Raw genomic sequence first — 10113 nt, 5'->3', positions numbered from 1 at the left:
AGTGGGAGCAGGGTGTGAAAAAAAAAAAAAAATGGAAGAGGTTCAAACGGAGTTTATCGATGATTTTGGTTATTTCTCTCGCTGTATCCTGTTTGATGCTTGTCAATGATCAGTATCTATCCCTTTTTAACCAAACATAGATATGTCATAGATATGGCATCCGGGCGTCTCTGTGCGGATACTAGGCTGATCGAGCTCGAGTGAAGAACATTATCAACATTTCCGACCAGTCCGCGAAATCCCGTTTCATACTATAAGGAAAATAAACCATTTGATCTGGATGTAGGTTTACTACAGTGTACATTACTAGTATGTCATCGATCGTTCATGGAAAGCGGAACCGGATTGGTGGGAAGTTTCTGGGTGGTGCAGTCCCCCCCCCCCCCCCCCCCCCCCCCCAGTGCGCCAGTGCTGGGCACACACACGCACACACACACACACACACACACACACACACACACACACAATTTACTATACTCTCGGTATATATTTCTTTGGCCTGCAACTAAAAAGGGGGAAAATACATTGGTCAATCTTACCAATTTTTTAAGTGTCATTCGAGTTGACGCCGGGACTTGCCGATGACTATGACTTACAGTATAGTGAACAAAGAGATTTTCCCCAGTGACTGTCGCCTTACTAAACTTATGTTGACATGTCAAGATCACCATGCACGGTGTACACCATATCGAATAATTATTGTTATCACTTTCATAAGTCGACATGGAGACATGCATTTTATCGTCAAGTATTGTGATTGGTATCGACAAGTATTGTGCCAAGATTGTGGACAATTATGGCGACCAAGTCGACTTCACATAAAAATGTAAGCTATAATAGTTGCTATGTCGGCAACCGCATGCATGGCGGCTATCTCGCCAATTGATACACATTCCCCAAATCTATTGTATCAGACATGGCGAGGGAAGACACTCAGTATAATGTCGATATGTCGTCATGCGGACATACATACACCGTGGGGAGGTCGACTTGACAACAATAAAGTGTCCTCGTGCATGTCGACAGTACACTTTTCGTATAAACTTGGGGAGAAATGTGATGTCGCCATGTCGACTTAAAACACTTGTTAAGTTGTTTTTTGTTTTTTGTTTTTAAAGTCAACTCGGAAAATGATGTCGACATACACTTTTGAGGAAGTTCACTTGGCGAGATCGCCAAGTTTCATGACGTTTCGTCATGATAAGGAATATAAAGTCGACTTGAAAAGATAAGTATTCAGCCGTAATATGTTGTCAGGTCGAGTTATGAGTATAAGGGCGCTTAGAAGCATCCGTGACAATCAGACGCACCCAAGGGGGGGGGGGGGGGGGGGGGGAGGCGCCTGTGTGAACTCAGTAACACACAGCAGGATTCTCTGGTATTCGGCCCCAGTCCCCCTCGCAGCCCTCCCCCACCCTCCACAAGATCAGAACGATACCCCTACCCCCGGTACATTATTACAGCTCCTGCATCCGTGACTTTAACGTGTCCTGTAGCTGATTCGATGTATAATTATCATATCTAAAGAGTAACGAGAGATTGCCGAGCTTATAGTGCCAAGGTCCTATGTTGGAAGAGATGAAATTTTCCTATGACCCACCCATCAGGGGTTGATGATCTTCTAGTGTGGTAAATGGAAATATGCGGTATGTTATTGTTGCGTCAATGCGTTGAGGCGCGTTGTGTCCATGCCAATGGCGCAGTGTGCGTGTGGTTGGCATGGGCACAACGCAACTTTTATTTTTCATGTGAATATAATGACGCAGATTTGATTGATTCTTGCTTCTTCACTTTCACTTGAGAGAGAATGGACATACAAATGTATTCTCTACGAGCTCTGCTATGTTGAATAGTTAATAGGCCTGTATCTGTTATTCACTCTGTATTCGACATGTAGCTGAGGATAGTGCGGAGTTTAGACTGTCTATTTGATTTGCTCAATAAATCATTGCAATTTCAACTCATGGAGACTGTCATCGTCAGCGTCATCATTAACCCGGCTTACAACAAATGGTGTCAGGAGTGGGATGATGACAGCCTGACGGAGTGATCCACTTCATCCAGTTGAAGAACCCTGATCGACGAATAACAGCCTCGAGTATGACAGCTTATGACGGAATAATGGTCCACGTTTCGCTCCGAGGAGACCTGCTGTTTTGACTACACTTTGGTAGCGGACAGGAGTGCTGGGTAATCTTGATCTTGATCTTGATGGTGTACGTTGATCAGCCCTGGTAGAGCAGCACTACTCTGTGAGGCAGCTTCAAGATGATCAGGCTCGTCGATGGCGGGCTGGAGACTGGAGCTGATGGTGCGTCGGGAGTTTTGCTGTGGACGTCGGAGTGCGCTGGCGTGCGTCGGGGGCGGCTGAACATCAATCGGGATGCGAAATCGACGGTTACAGAGCTGCGATATGGCGTCTCACGCACTGAGCAAGTATTTGGTAACTGAAATAATGGATGATGCTGAACTTTCGTTTAACCGATCGGACTTCATGCAGATTTTGGACCTATGGTGCCATTTGGGCATTACGTTTCATGTTTGAAAATGACGTGTCTTAATTATTGGTCAGTTTAACTGCGTAATTAGTCATGTGTGAACAGTTTGTTTATAAGGATGTGCAAAGTGATAATTGCTCTTCGTCATCATATCGACAGGCAATAGGGTTGTGTGTAAGTCTCGCTCTAGGCCATGCTCAGATTGAAAAGTTTAGTGGGTATTGTGAAGATGGCACTGAAACACCTTTTTCTAACTGGATGGAAGGATTCAATTTTATTATTGAACCTTTCCATTTCAGTGATGAGGAGAAGGCTTGGGTTTTGGTGAGCAACCTTACGGGGCCAGCAAGAGAGGAGATTCTTTATTGTCTGTCTGACGAGAAGCGGGAGAGTTTCACAGAGATTGTAAAAGCTCTCCGTCTGTGTTTTAGTCGAGAGAATTCTCACTATTTGCGATGCTTGTTCTATAATCGTGTTCAACATGATAGTGAAGACTTGGCAGACTTCAGTAGGGCTCTCATGCGTCTTTATGCCAAATTGGTAGATGCTGCAGACGATGAGAAGGAAGCTGCGGCTCTGAGGCAGCTTAGGGATGAAGCTCTGTCAAATCAGTTTGTCAGTGGAACACGGGATGAGAGAGAACGAATTTTGTTAAGGCGTTTGCACATGAGAAATAGGGGAGGCCGATTTGAAGTGCTTAGGAGAGAAGCACTGTTAGTTCTCCGTGAAGACTGTATGCTAGAGGGAGATGAGCTGAAAACTGGGAGTGCTGATGCTGGAACACAAGGAGTGTTCACTGACCCGGTTGCTCAGCAGCTAGATCTTTCCTCAGATACAGCTGGACAGGAGAAGAAGGATATATTGGATGGGGGGGATCGCAGATTCTGGGTTGCGTTGATGTAGATGAGAGTGGTGTAGAAATTGATGCTGGGGGACATGGACATGAGTCATGTGATGAACAGGTTGATGCAAAGGATTTAGATGCTGGGGTGCTTCTAATTGCAAAACCTGTGGGAGAGGGTACCGAGAGGGGTCCCGAATTATCACATGAAGGTCAGGATGTCCAGAAGCATGCAAAAGTGCAGCCACTAAGCACTAACGTAGCGCCAAAGGAGCGATCAATTCCAAAAGGGGAGAATACTAAATTTTCTCATGGTGACATTGTTGTCAATGATTTAACAACAAGGGAGGCATGCATACCTATCTGTAACGTGTGGAAACATGGATGTCATGTTCAGGGAACGGTATGGGGGCCCTGGGAGTCAAATTGGAGACCGGATTTGGGGTTGGTCGCTGCAGGTTAGAAATCCGCTGTCCGTTCATGGAATTTGTTATGAGTTGATTCGCTTACAGTGTATACGTTCATGACTGCAGCTGAAACTTGTGTACCATCTCAAGTAGCAATGGAATTAGGCCCAACTATGCGCATTTAGAAATGCAATATCGATGCGAGAAACCAATGGTTGTTTTGATATGTGATTGATAAGAAGTTTTTAATGAGATATTGGAATAGTGATAAGAAAGTATTTGAAATCACTACTTCATGGAAAAATGAAGGAACTAAACTATTGTTTTCATTGTTTTGTTGGAAGCTGAGCAACATGGCATTCTGACAATATTAGTAGTTGTTCGGCGATTCAGGAACTGTTGATAATGAGATATAGTTGGTCGAGAATTCATGTTTGAATGATCCCTTTTGTGTGAAGTTTTGTCAATGAGCAAATTGTTGCCTGTGACAATATGACACTTAAAGCGGGGAAGTTACCATTTGTATACTATGTTTGCTAAAGCGGGGAAGCTCCTTTTTGTTAGTAGTGAATTCTAACATTCTGTGACTTCACTTTCTTTTGAATGTTGCATTTCGTGATATGTGTTATATTGATTCATTAAGAAATATTACTTTTAGAAAAAAAGATTATTATCATACGGGTCGTATGATATAATCGCGGGGAAGTTGTTGTGTTGTTGTATGTACTTACTCTCTAAAAAATTTCGAGTGAATAATTCACTCCTCGGAAGGAGTGAATAAAATTTCACTCAATTAAGAGTGACTTTCACTCGTTGTCGAGTGAATTTCACTCTTGTAACGAGTGAAATTTGTGTTAAACCCATTCGCCGAGTGAATTCCGAGTGAAAATTAAGCCGAGTGAATTCCGAGTGAATACATAATTAAACGCATTTGGCTAGGCCAATAGAAATTGAGAATTCCCCTGTCATGTGTTTACTCTAAACCAATCACCAGCCGCAATTTCCCTGGCTTGGGCGCGGGCAGGTTTACCTGACGCAGCGACGCGTCGCCTGTGCGTGGACTGTGTGCAATTGCGTGCTGTGTGCTAGCTGTGCGTGTATTATGCATAGGATCACAGATTTACGTGCGTGTAAGTGCAATCGTGAGAATCTGAGCCTGAATGTCGTGATGGACGTGAGAAAATGTCTGTCTTCAAATTGAGTGGGGCGGAGATATTATTCACATTTTTGAAGGTAAGCAAACCATAGATCGATCTAATTATAACTTGTTGATTTTTTTTTTTCAGCATTACGGGCTAGTCTAACGTTATACCTCTCCGTAAACGACCATCATAAGTAAGTTACCTTTAGGGTTCTATACGAATAACCCCAGGCCGCCCGTGGCACAGTTAGCTATATGGGGCTGGTCATACCATAGAACACCTTACGAACAGCTAGAATCCGAGGCCGAAACTCAACTGGTACACACTAGGTGTTGGGATCTAATAATACGTTGAGTCTTTACTTTAGTTTAATTGTACACGTTGGGATGTAGGGCTTGAACTATTCAAAACAAAAAAAAAAAAAAATGAGTGATGAATGAAACGTTGGTCGTTAGCCATTATGCCGAATTGACATTTGTAAGCATAATATCATCACATAACTATACACAGCCCAGTCGCTGTACGTAGGTACGTCTTAATGTACAGCGACTGGGCTGTGTATACTGTAGTTAATCATCACACAGAGATTACTGTGGTCGAGTGTAGATCCTCGAGATCGAACTTTAACTGTTACTAAGCTGTACTAATTAAAGCAATAGATTAGAAGCGCCTAGCGCCAGACACGTACTCTACATTGCTATTGTTGAGTTGACAGCCGAATCACTGACACTGGTCTGTGTTGCCAGATGAGATGGTGATCTCGATCAGTACGGTAATAAAGAATAGTGAAATTTGGTGATTTATGATTCTTGTTCATTATATACACTGTATGTAGTAAAAAGGACTTTTATTTGCCGCTACATTCGAGCATCCAAACAGCTGGGAGAATACCACGTACACTAGCTCCCACGTCATGTGTCGTAATCATCTACTAGCGTTACTGTACTAGGTAAGAAGTATGATGCGTGTACTGTTCGTGTTAAGTGTTGGTCCACTGTGACATCACACTTCTAGCTGAAGATCAGCGTGCTCACACATCATGGAGATCGATCCGCCTTGTAGCAGACGATGACTGGTACTATTTTCAACATTGTTTTTTTATGAAAGTTACAGGTGACCTTAGGTACCGGTATTGAAATTTGGCAGAGATCATCTTTGGGTCTTTAATTCTAACATTAAATATGCTGATGTAGCTAAAAAAGTAATTAGGCCTTCTAGCTTTTGTATTGGTGCTCACTTAGTATTTGTGTGGACAAAACAACTGCATAATTATCGTCTTGTGGAAATGAGTTTTAAATCCATTTCTGAACCTTGTGTTTACATACTTTCCTCCAGATAAAGACGTAGACATGACAGCTCTTTGGGAGTGATGGTGATTTAAAGGAACTCGGTGTAGGGGTCATCATTTGGAGAACAAAGACAGATATTGATAGCTGTACAGTCTCTGTCACACGAAGAGGGTGCAGATCACCAGATTGCAAAGTACCAGGTGTGGTCAACGACTAGCCATTGAATTCAGGGTTGACGAATGCTGGAAACACCGGGCCAACATCAGCGAAGGAGCCTCTGAGATATGGACTTCATTGCATTTACCCTGCTGTAAGCTATTCTGTTGTTTTCCACTATGATTAATGAAGGGAGACTAGTTTGAAATTGATTTATATTTATTTTACATTCTAGAGTCTTAGTAATTACATAAGAGGCTACATTAAGAGACTGAATGCTTGGTTGGTTTTATTTTGTTTGAAGAAATGATTTTCAAGATACTTCATGGAGCAGTTTTGGAGCTGTCCTTCCCTCTGAAAATGAATGTCTTGACAGGTTAGTACTTGTATTTAAGAAAAATGTGTGCCGTGTACTTGCCGTATCGACAGAAGTGAAAACCATGTTATGGTCAGTCTTGAGTTGTGTAAGTAGAGCTCTTGCTTATGTCAAATATGTATGTTAAATGATTTTGCTCTGCAAGTTTATAATGTAAACTGGAGGAACCTACTATCCTCATGCCATTTGTATTATTCATAAAGCCATTAAATTTTACTTATTTGCCCAGGAATTCAACACACACATCACTTCAAGGGGGAAGAGATACTTCAAAAGCTGAGGGAAGGAGTTCTGACTGTTCCGAGGAGACATCTGCACACCCAGATCATTGCAGCATATTTGTTGTTGCAAATGGAAGCAGAAAACTGTACAGCGTAAGTTCAATTATTTAAAATAATATTATTATTATTCATATATTATATTATCATAATTATTGAAAATTGGTCTGGAATACCAGTTTCCCATTGTCATGCCTTGTACTATATTTTCATCCAATATATAACCATGTAATTTGCCTGTTCATTTTTTTTTTTTTTTTTGGTCTTCTCAAGTATACAGAAAAGCAGACTAAAATTTGCCCCCCCCCCCAAAAAAAAAAAAAAAAAAGAAGAAGAAAGAAAGTAGAAGGGACCGGTAAGTATAACATTGTTAATGAAGTGATGGTTATAGATTTAAAAATAAAGACTGGTATACTTGTATGAGACATGTAAACAGAGTGTACGTACAAGACTCCACGCTGACTTATTTTCTTGGTAGCCCCATCGGGCCACATATTGATTTGATAATAGTCCTAATACTTATGATTTAATCATTACAATGATTAATAAAAAAGTGGGAGTTGATGTGCCATGAAGTTCAATGGATAATCACATCTTGTATAAATTTTTTCTACTAACTGTGCACATTCACACTTAACCTATCTGCAGGAAATTTTTATATGTATTAACTGATATCTGGCTCAAGTAGCAATAAATGTACTTGAAACAGTGGTACTGAATAGCAATAGAAATTAATGCCAAGAAAAAAAAAACATAAAAATAGTTCAGCCCCTTAAAAGATTAAAATGAGGGCCAAATTTTTGATGTTATATATTTGCGTCCTAGAATATGATTAACATTCTTCTTGATTTCTTTTTAAATTCAGATACCAAGTAGTGAGCAAAGGATGTTGTAGCCAAGGCTGTTGCGATGCAGTACCCCACTTTGTGAGACACCACACAAGGTGCAAAAGGACATGTAAGTTTATACTGGTAAGTTTATGTGATCTACAACTTTTTTTAGCCCTCTTTAGCAGAAAGCTTAAGTGACATACCTTGTAACATGGAATCTTATTCATCTAGCTTGCAAAAACTTCAACATTTTCAACTTTTCTCAAGAGCTAGTGGACAGAATTAAGCAACCAAACGAGGAGTTGATCATCCTTGTTTAGTTAGGGGGCAAGGACCCAAAGTTTTTCAGGTTATGGGCATGACCCCCCCCCCCCCAAAAAAAAAAAAAAAAAAAAATGGCCTTTACAGGGAAATTGCATCTATTTCTTAATTAACTTATTGTGCAAATATACAGGCAATGTGGGGACTTTTTATCATCTTTGATGTACCTTCTCATAGATGTCTAATAAAGTTGTGTGCAGATTGGCCTGATTCCATGACTTAGGTTCAATATTAAACGTTAACTTCAACGTAACGTAATGTAACTTAAGTTCCAACATGCCAGTTGCGCTGTTCATTTATAATAAACCTATTCTCGTTTTCTTCCATAAGAATGCCACTACATGTATTTCTACTGCTATCAGATCTTCATCAGTTATAGCCAAAGTCAAATTTGTTGAGACTCAAGAAAAAGCTTTGACTTACAATGCATTCTTATATTTCAGGAGTGTACCTGTATGGCAAGGATCATGGATTCATTGAGTATCGTTTGAAGACCTTGAGGAGCTATGACACCACTCATCACCTCAGGCAGAGAGAGAGAGTAGTTGCAGCTCCCACCAAGCCCCTGACCGAGCACCATTCCATCGTTAGATTAGAAGCCCAATGAGAAGAGACAGCTACCATCGGTGTATAGGTCTAAATACCCTTGCTTTTTCCTCTTTTGAGATACAGTATATGCTCCTCTGACGTTGGAACTTACATTCTTGTTGAAGAGTCAGCCTCATCAGGCTCAGCGGTAGGTTAGCATGAAGCTGTTACCAGGATGTACTGCAGAACTTCAACATTAAAAGTAGAACAGGGCTCGCCGATGAAAAGAGTTTGTTGCATAGAATGTGTGATTGTTAATGCTTTAAATTGTTGATTGTTGTATAGTGTACTAGTAACAGAAAATAGTTTTGACTTATATAGTCAAGAAAAAATCTCCTCTTCATGGCCACATGTTAATCAATACATTCATCTGTAAGGTGTTCCAAGCATATGAAAGAATGTTTGGCCACACACAGCTTGGCATTCCGCATGATACGAATCTGGCTGCGCTCATGATTAAGCACCCCCTTCTCTCCAGGCAATTCTTTAATAAAACCTTTTTATGGTCTAATATTCAAGAGAGAAAACTGTTGACAGACACCCATATGTATTTTTTTCTTTCCCTCATTTTTTTTTTTGGGGGGGGGGGAATGCTACAAATAGCAGCTAAATAGTAGAATCTTCCAATGGTCATCCATGCTCTTGGGATGAAGATCATGCCTCCATGTTGTGATTAAGTTACCACATACATTTGTCACCCCTTTGATTAACAGTGATGCAGTACAATATGCATGTGCTCAAATTTATTGCATCCATCTTCTTTGGAGTAGAGGGAAAAATCTTTAAAAAAAAATAAAACAAAATTGATGGGAATCATTGATCCCTAGGGTTACGGGACCCAGAGTTATTTTGTACATTTTCACCTTAATGTAATTGATGTACTGTACTTTGAAAAACTTGTGGGTAGAAGCTCAATTAGTTCAACTTCTTTTTCCACGAAACATCTGCAGCCCATCATTGATAAATCCATGGCATTAGAGTAGATGGAGCCAAATAGATTAGTTCACTAATGTACCAAGTCAAACTTATGGATAATTCTTCCCTTGACCTCATAACAAATTATTAAGATAACCTGCAACTGACAATCATATTTTGTTATAGAGTGTTAGCAGTGATGTCACAATTGCCCACCATAAGGCTGCGTTCACATAGAAGTATACTATTTGGGTATTCGGGGCTCGTTTTCGAAGGCACGCAAATAGCTTCAATCGAACGATAGGATTTCCTAACACCGGTTCACATAAGAGGGCACTATTTGAATGTACCGAATAGCATAGAATAGTGTAGTAAAGTGGGAATCGAGCTTGATCGATTTTCCTGCAGCGTATACCGTCTCACGTTTATGAAATAATGACAATTTTGGTCTGGATTTGCCCTTTAGCAAAAA

This window comes from Diadema antillarum, unplaced genomic scaffold (genome assembly GCF_040938485.1).
Source record: "Diadema antillarum isolate AM-2024a unplaced genomic scaffold, OU_Dant_1.0 scf00000024, whole genome shotgun sequence".
Lineage (NCBI taxonomy): Eukaryota > Metazoa > Echinodermata > Echinoidea > Diadematoida > Diadematidae > Diadema > Diadema antillarum.
The sequence above is the reverse complement of the archived record's forward strand: the minus strand, read 5'-3'. Positions refer to the sequence as shown.